The sequence below is a fragment of the Acomys minous genome (assembly GCF_964271855.1).
Source record: "Acomys minous genome assembly, chromosome: 4".
NCBI classification, from domain to species: Eukaryota; Metazoa; Chordata; class Mammalia; order Rodentia; family Muridae; genus Acomys; species Acomys minous.
Genome location: NC_140486.1, coordinates 38,177,921 through 38,194,358, shown reverse-complemented (window position 1 = coordinate 38,194,358; position 16,438 = coordinate 38,177,921). Strand labels below are relative to the sequence as shown.

The 16,438-nt window shown below is 36.1% G+C and overlaps 1 long non-coding RNA gene across 1 annotated transcript in view; it reads right to left on the bottom strand.

Annotated features, from left to right (window-relative positions):
• The window catches only part of LOC311596901, a 70,908-nt gene that overhangs the window by 18,229 nt on the left and 36,241 nt on the right, over window positions 1-16,438 (bottom strand). The window contains exon 2 of the long non-coding RNA XR_014779026.1: window positions 10,050-10,210. This is a non-coding gene — a long non-coding RNA (uncharacterized lncRNA). The remainder of the gene's footprint in view (window positions 1-10,049; window positions 10,211-16,438) is intronic.

Genomic DNA, 16,438 nt, shown 5'->3' with positions numbered 1-16,438 from the left:
GCCTGGCCTGTCTTTTGTCTTGGGCTGATACTTCCTCCTCTGAGTTTATCTCAGATGTTTATCAGTTTGTAGAGCCAATGTCTCAGTTGGGTGGCGTCCTAATACTGTTTTCACCTTGGGCCCAGACTAAGACACACACACGCACACACACACAACACACACACACACACACACACACACACACACACACACACACCAATATATAATAGTAGTATGCGTCTTAGGGTCTTATTGTTGTAAAGAGAAACCATGACCAAGGCAATTCTTATAAAGAGAAACATTTAATTTCTGCTGTTTACAGTTCCAGAGGTTTAGTCCTTTACCATCATGGCAGGAAGCACGGCAGTGTACAGTCAGACTTCCTTCTGTAGGAGCCAAAGTTTCTAGATCTTGATCCCCAGGTAGCAGAAGCGGACTGTGTGCCACACTATGCCTAGCTTGAGCATAGGAGACCTCAAAGCCTACCCTCACAGTGACACACTTCTTCCAACAAGGCTACACCTCCTAATGATAGCACTTTCTATGGACCAGATGTTCAGTCATTCCTATGAGCAACATACCTATTCAAACCACGACAGTAAATAAAAGTAAATATAAATAAATCGGCAAAAGGTAAAAGGGATGAATAAGAGAGAGAAGAAAGAAATATATTTATTTTGCCTACATTTGTAAGCAAATTAGATTAAAAGTTGACAACAAACCAATGAGTCCTGGTAATTTTGGTATCTTCCCGTATGTTGTAGAACACTGGTCATATGATAGAAGCACAGTGCTGTGGGCAAATTGAGGTGTGAAGAGCAAGGAGAGCACAGAAGAAGGTGCCTTGGTGGCCTGTTTAATGGAAGCGCATTATGTTCTAAAAGAGAACTTAACACTGTTTTAGGCAAGTGTGCTTCTACAACTAAAATGTAACCCTATAGTTGACTTCAAAGCAGGGAGTCTGGTATAAGCTACTGGAGCAACAGTAGGCACAATACTTTAAATCAATGGAAGCACTATGGATGAGGCCCTATCTCCTCTGCAGAGAAGTCACCAAAGTAGTTCAGTATCAACTCTCTGTTACTAAGTTCTTACAGCTAATCCATATTAGCCAATATCAGGTCCATTTGAGAACAGCTAATAAATACACCAAAGATTTTCAATTATAATAAGAAATGAGACTAGGAACCTTGCCCTTTCATGATAATAGTATTTTAGAGAAATAACCTAATCAGAAATAATTGTGGATTTTTCTCCTTTTTTTTAATTTAAGGAAAAATAATATGTAGCTCTACATGACTGATATACATGATTGATTACATGATAATATATAACTGATTCTGATATGTTTATTAATTTATTAAATCTTCCTTAATCTTATGCATGAGTCTATTCTATTAAGTTATTCTATGAATTCAAGATAGGGCTTCAACGTATTTTTGAACAGCATGCTTTCTTCTAAATGAAGTATTCCTCGGAGATAATGAATAATACTCTGACAACAGATATGAAATATTGAAAAATAAATCTGTTGCAAAATAGGATATCAGAAAAGCTGTATTTTGTTTTAAGTAGATTTGCCATAATTTAAAATGTTGTACGGCCTTCATCACTATTTAAACAACTAGTCAGAGTACTGGGAGAAATCAATAGCCATTATAAGTATAATTTACTATGATCATAATTCATCAGCAGCTGCTGTTTCCCACCAAATATTTAATCATAAGCATGGGCATATATGAAGCAATCCTAATGACTGGATGGAAATTGCTCTTTAGGATTTACAAACAAGGAAGAACTAATCATTAAATTTGAGGACATGCAGTGGCAGAAAAGAAAAAAATGTACTATCTATAATTTTATGGTAATGATTGTTAAGAGGGCGACTTAATATTGTGAGTTCTGATATAACTGGCCTCTAATGTCACACTACATACTTTCTTTTAAAAACATTTCATCTTTTGAGACTATGTCATGAGTATATTATTTCCCCGCCCCTCTTTCCCTCTAACTCTCCTATACATCCCTTACTCTCCTTCAAATACATGGCCTCTTTGTTCATTGTAGTTACAACATATTCAGAAATATGCACATACATTCTTAAATACATAAATAAAACCTACTCTGTCTGTATAATACTACCTGTGTATATGTATAAGGGCTAGGAATTTGCTGTTGGATAAACAATGGTGTGTTCATTCCTGGGGAAGGCTCTTTCTCCTACTCTGAGTATTCTTGTTTGCCTGTGGTTCTTTAGGTAGGGTTGAGGCCTCCTGAACTTCCCTGCATCAACGATAGCATGCCTATTTTTGTTGCCTAGATACATCGATAATACAGTTCCATCACCCAAGGTTAAGGGAACATTGCCAAATAGGGGTGAAAAGATGACAAGAGCCAGAGGATCAGGGAGTTTGCTGTGAGATGGTGTCCCATCGGAATGCCAGAAACCACGGCCTTATAGTCTCACCAACATGACTGTTTACTATTGCAATGTAATCATTGGCTCAAACAGGTGTCAAAAGATAGACATATAAGGCTGAGAGGTGATAGCGTTTGTAAGTGCTTGCTACAGAAACAGAAACAGAAACATAAGGGTCTGAGTTCCAATCCTGACATTCAAGTAAAAGCCAGGCATGGAGATGGGCACTGTGAATGCAATACTGGAGAGAAAAGACAAGAGAGTCTTTGGAATTCACTGGCCAGCTAGTCCTGGCTGAAACCGTGATCTCCAGTTTCATTGTGTGAACCACACAATTGTACACTTACACACATGGATGCATTCACACACATATACAATGATATAAATATATGTATGTATTTGGTAATGTATTTTTGGTGCACAGATTTTGTAACACAATTTTTTGACTTAGAACAGTTTATTAAGATTCTGATGCTTGCTATATAAGCATGAATTTATAACTGATCTTTTGTCATTTACCCTTAGACCCTCTGTCCAAGTTTTATTTACAATGTAAGAGTAACAACATAATTGATATAAATATAAAGAGTTTCAGTCATGCAGATTGGATTTATGAACTCTAAAGAACTGACTCACTGTTGGTTGTCTAATACTACCTATAAATCCAGCTCAGTTATAATGTGGTCCTTGACAATGTCCACACTTCCTTTCAAGGATAAATATCTTCATTGTATGTAGAGTTAAAATACTAATGACTCATCAAAATTAGAAAAAAATGTTTTATCAATTTTGGAGTGAGAGTGTTGGCAGAAATCAGCAGATGTATCAAAGATATAATACTAAAAGATATAGAGGTGTCAGCCAAATACTAAGTGGCAGCATTGAAAAACATTATAACAGCCTCTTCTGGGAATCAGGTTATAAATCCTGTACAGGAAAAAAAAAAAAAACAACAGTCACTCTAGTGAGAATAGCTAGAACCATCAACATGTCAGCAAGTAATAAGCACATGTGTGAGTAGCCTTGGTATATGATGATGCTATTGATCCAGCACCAGTAGGAGCTGCTGGGCTGAAAGGAGTGATGAATCTAAGCTGATCTGCCTGAACTTCATTACAGAAATCAGGTGACCTTGGGAAGCAGAACTTTGTTTTAAAATGAATCCACATGACTTGAACTGACCTATTCCAAAAGATTGGCCATCCTGACTGGCTGTACCACCACAACTGTAGTTATGAGATAAAATACACTCACAACTTAAGATTGCATCCAATTTAAATTATAGTGTACTATAGAAATTGCTCGTTAGTTTATAGTCAAAGTCAAAGTCAAAGATTTGATTTATTGGTGGAGTGGTACCCATTTAAACAGCTTAAAAAGTGCCATTAACTCAGCTTCCTACCAAGATGGGCAGTAATATAATTGTTGAACGAGAGGTGAAAATAATGATATAAAAATACAATTTTGCTTAGGTGTAGGAGCAATTTAATTAAAAAGTTGTTTTGATACACAATATACTGTTCTTATAGAAGTCATCCTGCTGTTATATATTCATATAATTCTTAAAACATCCCAGTAATATCATTAATGGTTTAGATAAATAGGAGTCCTATTATTTTCTTCAGCACAAAACAAAATTACCAAAGCCATTTTATATTCATAGAAGGATAAACAGTTTGTTTGCATATTTCTTTAATTCAATATTAATCAAATTTAAATTTTATAACACAGTATTAACTTATTCTTAAACAAATAATCTACTGTGTCAAGGGTGATAATATTCATATTCTTTTGTCAAGTCAGAATCATAATTTTTTGAAATTTTTTTCAATTAAATTTTCCTTTCTCCAAACCCTCCCATATACTCTTCTTCAAATTCACTGCCTCCTTTTTGTTATTACAGATACATATTATCTGTACTTATATACAGATATATATTACGAGAAATAACCTGCTGAGTCCAGTTAATGTTACTTTCAGTAGGTTTTCAGAGTTGACAATTTGACACTGGAGAAATAATAGTATTATGTAACAGCTTTAAGCTCTTAGAGCTCTATGTACCTATGTATCCTAATGTCACAACACCATATCCTGAGTATCAACAAGAGGAGAATAATAACAAATGCAAACAAACAAGAAAATTAATATTCATCTCACAAGGTCTCTGCAAGGACTTAGTGAAAATTTGACTCATATAGGGGCCAGAAAGTTTTAATTCATGTGTCCACCCACTTAACAGTACTCATTAAATGCTTGTTTTTATTTGTTTCTTAGAGATGGTATGTCTCTACACAGCCCTTGTTGTCATTCACTGTGTAGACCAGACTGGCTTTGAACTCACAGAGATTCACCTACCTCTGACTCCTGAGTGCTGGGATTAAAGGCCGGTGCTAATGTAAAGTTGATAGGCAGATTTGGGCCCAGGGGTCCCGCTCAAACTAAGGCACCAGCCAAGGACAATACAGGCGGTAAACTTTAAGCCCCTACCCAGATCTAGCAAATGGTCAGAACATTCTCCACAGTTGAGTGGAGAGTGAGATATGACTTTCTCACGTACTCTGGTGCCTCACATTTGAATGCGCATTCTTTTAAGCACTGAGCCTGGCTGGCTTGTCTTCCAGTTCTGATTTGTCTGCTGTCTTATGAAAGCCACATTGCAGTTCCATTTACCTCTTGTATTCTTTATTTATTTTCCTCTTCCTGCATTCAGTGTTCATAATCTATATGACAGCAATTAGGTGTGTCCAAATTTTTCTCTTAATGTATGTGAAGTAATTTCAAGCAAATAATTTGAGAAATCATTTCTGTTGCTTAAGATGGTTTGGGTAGTAAACGGCTGCCATCCTTAACTTAATGTGTGCATTTACTTTGTCTACAAACTTTTTTCTGCACTCTTGTCAGCATGAGATAAACATTATGACATCTGTGGATTTAATGGTGTTTAAAAACAGCCATGCTACTATAATTGTTAGAAAAAAAGGAGAACATCATGAATTATTAAGTAACATACAACCCATGAACTATTTGTTCTTTGTCTTGGAGACGTGCCAATATCATAAAAGGTAGTTCAAATTTTGCTACCATGAAAAATTAAAACCAGCACACTGAACCTACAGGGGCTACATTAGATACCACTCCTATAGTTTATTGAAGATAACTTTCAACTGTTAGGGACATCTATATATTTCTTCCTTAGTCTTCTAGAGTTCCTAGAGTGGGAGGTAATTCTGAAACACATTCAAGCTTGCTGTGCCTTGAAAGTGGTAAGATCCTGACATGAACCAGACATGTGGTACAGAATCCAACAGTTTATACTTTTATGAAACTTCCAGTTAGCATTTCAAAGTTTCCCAAGCATGCTTGTATCACATGAAATAAAAACAAAAAATTAGCCTTTTGAACCCAGAACTGCTATATGCCAAAAAAATTACAAGCATGATTTGATTTTATCCTCAGAAGAATTAACTGAAGGTCCTGAAGTCTCATTGCTCGTCCAAGCCTATTTGGTAAGCAGTCTCAGGCCATCTCCTTGCTGAGCTTCCCTGGCCTCTGCACTCGTGAATCTCTCCAAGCTGTTGCCCTTGCTGTCACCCAGAAGACACTGTGTTTCTTCATTTCATTCAGGTTTGCCCAGATGGCATCTATTCATGAAAACTTTCTTGATCATTCTATAAAATTCTGTCCCCTCAATTTGCTTTTCATTAAATTCATTTGACATCAATGAATCAAATATTCTTTAATGAGTGCTGACCCTCTGTGCCATTTGTGGATGTTCTAATGTATGAGGAACTCAGAAAATCTGGAGTAAAAGATTCTAGCCACAGTTCCCAGAGTGCTGCACAGCATTACAAAAGAATCAAGACATGTGTTAGGGATCAAAACAACCTAAGGGCCGGGAATGGTGGCACTCACCTTTACATTTTATCACTTGGGAGGCAGAGATAGGTAGATTCCTGTGAGCTAGAGGCCAGTCTAGTATCAAAAGTAAGCAAGCAAGCAAGCAAACAACACCAACAAAATCAAAAACTGAAAACAACCAACCAACTGAGGTCTGACAACGTTAGCTTTCTCAAGGTCATGATAGCTCAAAAATTATTACTAGCAATTTGTGCCACAATTATTTCCAAAACGATATTTAATCTCTCAGACTAGTGATTTTTTGACTAGTGGAATTTGTAAAGTGTTATTTAGTCCTTCGAAATTATGTATATTTTTTGGTGTACAGATATTTATTAAATAAGATAGAAACAAAAGTACACATAGACATTTGGACTAAAATTATCTCATAAACATATGTGTTTTATGTGTATATAAAATATAAACATAAGTATAACTGTTTTTGAAATAAAAAAATGTAGCTTGATGATATGTGTTTGATGTTAACCTGTTACTTATGTTATTCCTTGGTACAGTACAAAAACCTAATAGTACTCTCTTTTTTTAAAGAACTATTTCTTGTATTTTTAAAAATTATAATATAATTACATCATTTTCCCACCCACATTTCTCTTTCAAAACCCTCTCAAATAATCTTCTTTCTTCTCTTTTATGAACACTGTTTCATTAATTATATATATTTGTATACACATATACATATATAATTTTTAAAAATAAAATGAAACTAAGACATCGGAGTTGGACAAGACAAATAAACAGAAGGAGAAGATCCCAAGAGAAGGGATAAGAATCAGAGACCTACTGGTCAACACACTCAGGAATCCCACATGAACACTAAACTGGAAGTCATAAGAATGCAAATATTTTCTTAAGTGTATGGATACAACCTGCTCAAGTTTGTATAATGTTCATATGTGCAGGTATTTAGGGCTAGCCATTTGGTAGTAGAGAACCAGCTACTGTGCTCTCTCCTTGGGCAGACTGTCTCTCCCAGTCTCAGCATCTCTTCGTTGCCTGTGGTTCTCGGGACAGGGGTGTGGCCTCTGAGTGTTCCCCTGTCCATAATAACCTGCCTACTGCTGTTGTCCTTAATCAGTTCATGTTTAGGTGGTCATGTTGGTGAGACCTTATGACTTTATCTTCTGATTTTACTTGTAGTTATAACCTTTCAGAAAACTCCCTGATCCTCTGGCTATTACAATCGTTCTGCCTCCTCGTGTCTGATGGTCCCTGAGTCTTAGGTACAGGAGTTTCTTTTAAAAATGTCCTTTGGGACCGTGTTCCACAATTCTGTGTTTTGATGGGTTGTATTTTTCTGCAGTGGTCTCCACCTGTTGCCTAATGAAGTTTACTTGATGAAGGGAAGGAACTGGACTTATCTGTGGCTATAAAGACAAATATCTAGTGCTTATTAGATATTATGTTTGTTTAGTGAAGTGGCAGTTGTAGTTTCTCCTTCATGATCCGTGACTTCATGAGCACTGAGTCGTTGTCTAGATTTTCAATACCAGACATGATTATTCTCTTGCTGAGATAGTCTTATGTCCGATTAGAAAGCTGTGGTTACGGTCAGGTATGTGTGCCACTACTGCACTGTTATCGTGTCATGCTGATCACTGTTGTGGTTCATAGGCACCAGAACTGGGTAAGATTGTTGGTTTTTCCCTTTTTTGGAAACTATGACATCTCCTGGTACCGTGAAAGCTAGTCCTCAGGAAGAAGGCTCTCAAATCAGTTCCAGTTCTGGGGCTTCTGGACTCTGTGTCTGAAGTGCATGGTGTCCTCAGAAACGGGGACTTATAACGCCCACCTGAAGGGAAACTAAGAACAATAACAATGGTATGTAACGTTTTTAGAATCATGTGGACAACTCTGAACCAAAATTTCAAGGAGAGTTTCTTATGCTTGGTGTGGATTTTGTTAGGCAGTCTTTGGCTCTTAGAGGGAGATTATAAGCCCAGATGGAAATTTTTCATTTAAAATATATGTATGTACATTACACACACACACACACACACAGAGTGAGAGAGAGAGAGAGAGAGAGAGAGAGAGAGAGAGAGAGAGAGAGAGAGAGAGAGAGAGAGTGTGTGTGTGAGAGAGAGAGAGAGAGAGAGAGAGAGAGAGAGAGAGAGAGAGAGAGAGAGAGAGAAGAGACACCTTATGTGTGTGTTATAGATGGATCCATATGACTTTTTCAGACATTCTTACTGTTATTTTACCCTTCTTCCTCCATATTATGTTTTTTAATCTCCCACCATCTTTACCACTTATTCCTCCATATCACTGTGTACCTCAATTCCTTTCTATTGCTCTCCCACCCATTCACCCTTTCAATGATCCCCTTTTACTTTCCAGGTTCCTTCAGTTATGCTAGGATATGTGTTCATATCTGAAGGGTTGAAGAGAGAAGGACATTTAGGCTGTTTCTATTTCCTGGCTGTTGTGAGTAGAGCAGCAATGAAAAGACTGAGCAAGTATCTGTGTAGTAGGATGTTGAGTCATCTGGGCATATTCCAAAGAGTAGTATAACTGAGTCATATGGAGTCTACTAGTAGAGAAATAGCCCCTTTTACAGGACACTTGCCATTAATCTAGTGAAGGGTGAATGTTCTTGTGAAAGTGAGGCAGACTAATAGTCTCCAGTATCACCTAATTCTGTTCTAACACCCAGTTCACCCTGAATCTGTAAGATTTTCATTTATACGGTTTTCACCAATATGCTTCTTCCCAGGTTTTGAGTTAAAAACTTTAAACATTTCTGGTAGCTGCTGCTCATATAACTGATATCCTTGAGTAAACTCTAAGGACCATTACTTGGAAAAACGCTTTAAGATTCCTCCGTACAATCGCCAGCCTTTAGACACCATGGCCTTTTGTAATCCTTTTCAAACTATTGTGTGAAAAGTCGGGATTTGCTACTAACTAATAGAATATGGCAAAAATAATGGAATTTATTCTTGTGAGATTATAGGGCCTCGACACTAGTTAAGCTATGCCCAGAACTATGATTTACAGTAACTTGGATAAGAAATATTGTTTTTTTTATATCCTCCTAAATATTCTACAATTTGTAATACAATGGAAATTTCTAGTCTTTTATAAAGCTGTGTTGGTTTATAAAATTATTCAGATGTGTGAAAAAAAGTAGGCATCTATAGGAAAATAGTATTTTAAAAACATGACAACATTACTGCACACATAAGCACACAGTGACTGCAACAGCAAGTGCAAGACCTGTACAAGGTACAAAAATCCATCATGAGCATGGAAGGGGTATAGGGCACTCCACCTATAGTTGAGAAGCTATTGGCAATCGATGACTGCTGTAGGAAACAGAGTAAGTTATCTCCAGGAATGTGGCATGTGCAAAACTGCCCCTACTCCAGCTGGTCCTGTGCCCACACACATACATTCAACAGTGAGTAGAACCAGTGGGTTTACAAAAAGACAACCCAAACTTGAGAGAGAAAAATGGTACAGAGATGGGAAAAAGTTGGAAGGGAGGAAATGGAGACAGATTTGATCAAAACACATTGTATTCATGTATGAAATTCTCAAACAATAAAAATGGAGGAAAAGGGTCTCTGTATCCAGACTCCCATCCATGCACCTCAATTCAGCATTGCCAATACATGGTTTGCATTGTTTCTGCTAATACATGCAAACCAAATCTTCAAATTCTATGAGAACAAATGTTGTTTCCTCTTAGAGGATTAGAGAAAAGAAAGAAAAGAAAAATATATATTATACTTACTGTTATTCCAGAAGGGAGAGAAATGGGAGAATATGGAGAAGGCAGGAACCATCTCCTGATACCCCTTTCTCCTGAGGAATCTTTACAGTGTCTTCATCACTAGAAGCTACTTGCCCGTAGAGATGAGACGTCACAGGGGTGCTTCCAGTAGCTTACGATATCTAGCAAAGTCCCAGATGAACATTCAAGAATATTAGTTGTAGCTACCCAACTACATAATCTTATTATTTTTCTACGCCCTGCATTTTCTACAACCAATCTCACTTGACGGTCTACTGCAATTACAATAAAGCCTTTCACCTAACTTACAGCACAGTCCACCTTGAACCGGGGCTTTGTCTCTTTATACAAAGCCACTTCAGCTCTGTGTCGTGATTGAGTTTATAAATGGCCAGTACAAAGCTGCCATTTTAACTTTCATAGAGCTTCCAACACGTCACTAGCAAATCTTTATATGTATGGCCACTTCCCCCCCCCCCCCCTTAGTGGAGGGTGAAAAACCATGGCATTTTCTTGGGATGTATCCCATTTTTAAAACACCATAAAATATTTATTATTACTTTCTAATTTCTCAGCACATAATTTTGGAAAACAATTAGTTTAATGATAAAAAGGTCTTGCATGTATATATTGCACTTCTTCATTTGATCTCTCGTGACCTCTTTTACCTCACCCCTACTCTTGTTGACTATCTGCCACTCATCAGCCTCTTTTACCTCACCCCTACTCTTGTTGACTGTCTGTCACTCATCTGAATGCTCACAACTCTGCCACACAGAGCCAACCCCTTACGTTCTCCTGCATTTCTTCCCACCCAATATCTCCATAATTGTGGACTACAAAAGACTAGGTTCTCTCATAAGTCCATATATGAGTTCTTCCAAATATTTTTCCTTCTAATCTAACCCCAGAGTTCTATTCCTAGGGTCTGTTTTCTGCCTTTGCTAACATTAACTTGTACATCAAAGTCTTCTCATTTACCTATAGAAATGAGACCTTTAAAGTAGAGTGCAGATACCACGTTTCATTTTTACATTGATTTCAAAAGAATATAGGAAAAACCAGAGGGTAGTTATTGATTTGGACTCTGCTGTAGGCCAGAGAACTTGTACTCCATGAGACTTCCTACTGATGCTCTGAAGCACATGTCTCAGAAATGTCCACCAGAAGGATAAAAGGGATCTGGACTCACATGTTATGGCTTGCCTTGCATTACTCCTCTATTGACTATGAGCAGCCACACACAATGTATTTCTTACATTGATAAACTTTCCATAAGACTATACTTTGCTATACTTTGTGGTCAGCAATTCCCTGGTAAGGGAGGCAGAACACGGGCAGATAGATTTGACACTCACATGCTATTATTGTGACTAGAAATAATATACTTGGGACCTATTTTCTTTCTTTCAGACCTATACTAGCATTGTACTGCTATCTCCGGGTGTTTTCTGTGCTTCCTGAAAGACTGCAGCATTGTCTAAGATACCTCCAACTCTAATAACCCTGTTTTATGTTTCTAGGTATTTGAAGAATCAGTTTAAATACCTGCATTTTGACCTTTATTATGTTTTCCATGAAATACAATAAGACTTTTGTACTTGCAATTTCTATGTTCCTTCATTTTAATTTTTAAAATAAAATTAAGTAATTTCAGTAATTTTGATGTAAGCTTTACTCTTCCAAACAAATTGCCATTAAATTAAATTATTTTCTGCCTTTGAAATTTATTGCCTACTTTTCATATTGTTTTGATTTTGTATTATCATTGGCATTCACATTAATAACCTCAAGTACTTCCTTGTTACTTTATGGTTTAAAACCATTCTTATTTCCTAATTTGACAGTTATTTTATGGTTCAGCTATGAGGATTCTTTATATATTTCAGAATCTAATCTTTTGATGGAATTACCTCAATGTGAGTTTGCAAATACTTTCATTCTACACTGATTTTATTTCATATTACCATCAAAATAGTTAATTTTATGAATAGTGCAGTATCTCATATTCTCTTCTATGTTCTTTTAAACATTTCAGTTGGAAGATTTAAATAATCTAACATATTAGAGGACTGAGAGGAAAGTGCAGGGGTTGGGCAGGTGGCTCAGTGGTTTAAAGCACTCACAGGTCTTGCAGAGGACCTTACAAATGTTTTGCTATGCTTTGTGGTCAGCAATTCCCTCATGAAGGAGGCAGAAGATGGGCAGATAGATTTGCCACTCAGGTGCTACTATTTATGTTGCATATGTATGTACTACACATATATGTAGCATATATATGTAGTGTAAGCAAAAATCTATGCAGGTGAAAATATAACATAGAATAAATAAACCTTAAAAATAAGAATACTGCAGATGTGTGATCCCTAGAAAAATAAGTAGATTCAAATTCAAAACATTATGCTAGTTGATGAAATGGTGGCTTGTGCTTGAGATAAATATGTGATCATCTTAATTAGGCTTACTTAGAAAGTCTGGTATTCAAGCTAATATTATTAAAACATTTCATCAAATAAACTACTTTATTAAATAAAAAAACAATGAACGCAGATAATTTTTGTTTTTAGTCTTCTGTCCTAGGCAGTCCCTAAAAGTCCTTTGCCTATCCAGTGTTCATATATTAGTATTTGAGGTACCTTCTTCAGACTATGAATGTGGGACATGGGTCAAAATCAGGCAACACTTTAGGCCCTTGACAGTATCTGTCTTCACTTTGACATTACTGTGAGCAAGTGTTGTCAACTGGCTAATTCATGATAAAAGAGAAGCTTGGCTGTGCTATTCAGACTTGACGTGGGCAGGCTACAAAAATCATGTGTTTTGTAATATTTTTCCACATCAGCTCTCGCTCTCAAAATATATTGGTGTTTTACTAGTTGTTTTAGGTAGAGTTCATTTGTGTGTAAAATTTCAATCCCGCACATTTGTATTTTAGCCACCAAATTTATTCACTATCAATAGTACAGCTTTTGTTCAAAAGTAGATTACACACCCTAAGAGTGTGGTCAAAACAAGTACCCACATTCTCTGTTATATCTAAATGGATATAAAAATAGCAGCATGGCAGATGGGAATTTTAACAGCCCTTGTGATTAAAGGGTAACACAGAAAAGCATTTGTCAAAAGCTATAGTCTTCAGTAGGAAGATTAAGTGAACAAAACAATTTTATGTCATTAAGTGACATTGGAATTTTTTTTTCTCTCAGAAACAGCATCAGTCCTAAAACTATAAAAATACCTTGAGTTGCTCGTCTTTTGAATCACATTAATAACATCTTCCTTGTAGAGATGTAGGAGGCCAAGTATTATTATAAATGCAACAAAAGTACTCATAAGTTCAACCTAAGTATCAACTTGGCTGTTAAAGATAATATTATGATAAACATGGAAAACCACGCTTCCACATCTGGTGGGAAGAGTGATGAAGCTTCAGCAAGCAGTATATGACAAAAGTTACTTAAAAATACATAATAACATTTGAGAATGGTGATTACAGAGAAGAAATCTCAAGGATTCCTGTTTCAATTCCCTGAGCTTTTTGCTTTACATTCAAATTAAATAGAATTTTAACATTGCTGCCATTCTTTGAGTACTTGACAATGCAAGGAATTTTGAAAGTATCTAATCATAAACAGTGATGTTTGCATTTAAGGACATGGAAGGAAACTTCTTTAATACTTCTCTCAATTCACAATCTAATAGTTACTAATTATCTTTCTTGCAGATGTGGAAACAAAGGAGACCGCCTGATGTTACCTATAGCCCCAAACAATTGTGATTTTTATCTGCTATGACTCACAGGTTTGTACTTCATTAATAATAAGCAATTATGATGACTGGCTATATTTCTTTGATGTATTGTCTTGCATGTTTTAGGTTCTTAATAATCATTGCAGGTGATTTTGTAAGGAGTGGATGTATTGGGATATGTTTTATTTTAGAAACATGGATAAGGGTAATAACTTACACCATGGTTTTAAAACTATGTATCTATGCATGAACTATTGTCTATATGGAGGATCTGATTATTTTATGGTATAACTATTTATATGAGTACTTTTGAACATTATTATTATGCAGATTATTAGGGAAAATGAATCATTTCAAGCAAACAGGCAGTGGAATCAAACCACACAATTGAATGATATAAGTCTTCTTTCCTCAATAATTAGCTGACGAAACAATGCAAAGCTATTTGAGATAAAGAGTTACTAGTTTCCTAATCTCTGATTTCATTAAGTCCTACTATGAAAAGCAGGAAGTAAAAATAGTCAGGAGAACCACATAAGATTTTGAAGGGAGCAGCACTAGATGGATGGAACTACATTTTCTCTGTAAAACTTGGTTGAATAAAACATGTAAATGATAATGAATAACTGACATTCCAAGTAATTCCACATCCAGTGTTCACTTCCTGGATGTTGAATCTCCCTAGTTAAAAAAATTTGAATGTAGATGATTATAGCTTTATGTTGTATAAATCTCCTCTTAACATGCATCGGTGTTTGTTTATTTATTAATTTAGTTGGTTTGAGGATAACACAAAATAAAATCAGCTCTGAAAACTAGAATTTTTTAAAGCACTGGAGGCTAAGATTTGATGGAGGATTTAGATCTTGCTATTAATAATTTTGCTGATCATCCAGATAAGAGCTGATGAGGCAAATTCTCTTTCTTTGAAATGTAAATGATGATAACAGCTTTAAAGTAGACATAAAAGAGCGTATTATGTTTCCATATGCCATAACTGTTTTGGGCTTTAGCATGTAATTGATGGGAAGGATATGGAACCTACTGTGTTTTCTATGTAATACTTTGGCTATACTCTGTTCAGCTCACAACTATATTTCTGTATTTTAACTTTCCTTTGGAGAATCTTACGATGCCAATATACTTTTTATTTATTTCCTTTTAGGCATAATGCCCATTGATTTTTTTTCCATTTATTTACTTTAGGTGTTTGAATGCTTTGCCTGTATGTATGTCTGTGTATACAGTGTCCACAGAGCCCAGAAAAAATGCATCAAATTTCCTATAAATAGATTTACAAATGGTTGTGAGCCATTATGTGTGTGTGGGTCCAGGGAATCCAAGCAAGGTCCTCTGGAAGAGCTGCCAGTGTTCTTAATCACTGACCATCTCTCCAGCCCAATCACTACTGATTCTTATTTTTTAAATAAAATATTCCCTAAGAACATAAAAACCATGAGAAATATATGAATGGATCATTATGCTCCTTCAAATGTTAATGAAGAAAAAACCAACTAGCCAGTTATTACTATGTTCTTTTAGGCAATGAGAACACCACAACTGGGATGATCTTTGCAGGATCTGGCCATTTACAGACACAAGTAATTGGGCAGTCATTTTGAGATACAACAAGAAATCTGATCATTGTATATTTTAGCTTAAAATTTATTTTCATTGAGTATTTATGAACATTATAAATTATGAATATCCACAAACTTGTATCCTGTAACACAGATGTATGAACCACAAGCATCTAAAGTAAGGCATAGAATAGTGAGAGATTGAACTAAGAAATAGTAGAATTCCATGGCTATATTTCTATTACAAACAGAAGGCAGTTTATTCAGTATCCCCAAAACCTGGCAAATATTTCCTCATCTGGTATATTACTAATATTTTGAGTGTCTTCTGAAGATGCTCTCTGCCCACAGCCTTCTTTTGGGTGCTTCTTAATAAACATGTCTTGGTGTTCCATCTTATCATCTCCCACTATGTGTCCTAGAGATACATGGAGAGATTGCAATAAACATGAGTAAGGAGAAAACAGGTGGTATGATGTGGAAGAAAGGGTAAAATGTGGAAACTTTATAGGGAAATGGTGACAGACATGAAAGAGAATAGCACAGTGCACACATGCATTAAGCTCTCAAGAATGAGTACTGGGCGGTGGAGCACTACTCTAGGGGATTAAGTAACGAACACAGATGCTTCAAGGCTTATTTCTGTTTGTTCTATACTCTCAAAGCCACTTGAGACTTCCAACACATTTATAAATTCCCTATGAACTTTGAGTAAATCTCCTGCTGCTCTGATAAAATATCTTAACGAAAATAATGAAGAAGAAAAAGTTTGTTTGGCTCACAATTTCAGATTACCAACCACCATTATGGGAAATTCAAAACATCTGGAGCTCAAAGTGTCTAGTTCTGTTACATCCACAGTCAAGAATAAAAAACATAGATTCAGGCATGTCTATGAGCTCTCTGGACACTTCCTCTAATACTGTTCTGTGTCCCTTGTCACAATTGGCAGGTCTACCCACCCCCATAACTGGTAGATCTTCTCACTAACCAAATATAGGCAATTTGCTATTTAGACTGGCTTTCCAGGTGGTTCTAAACTGTGTCAAGCTAACAATT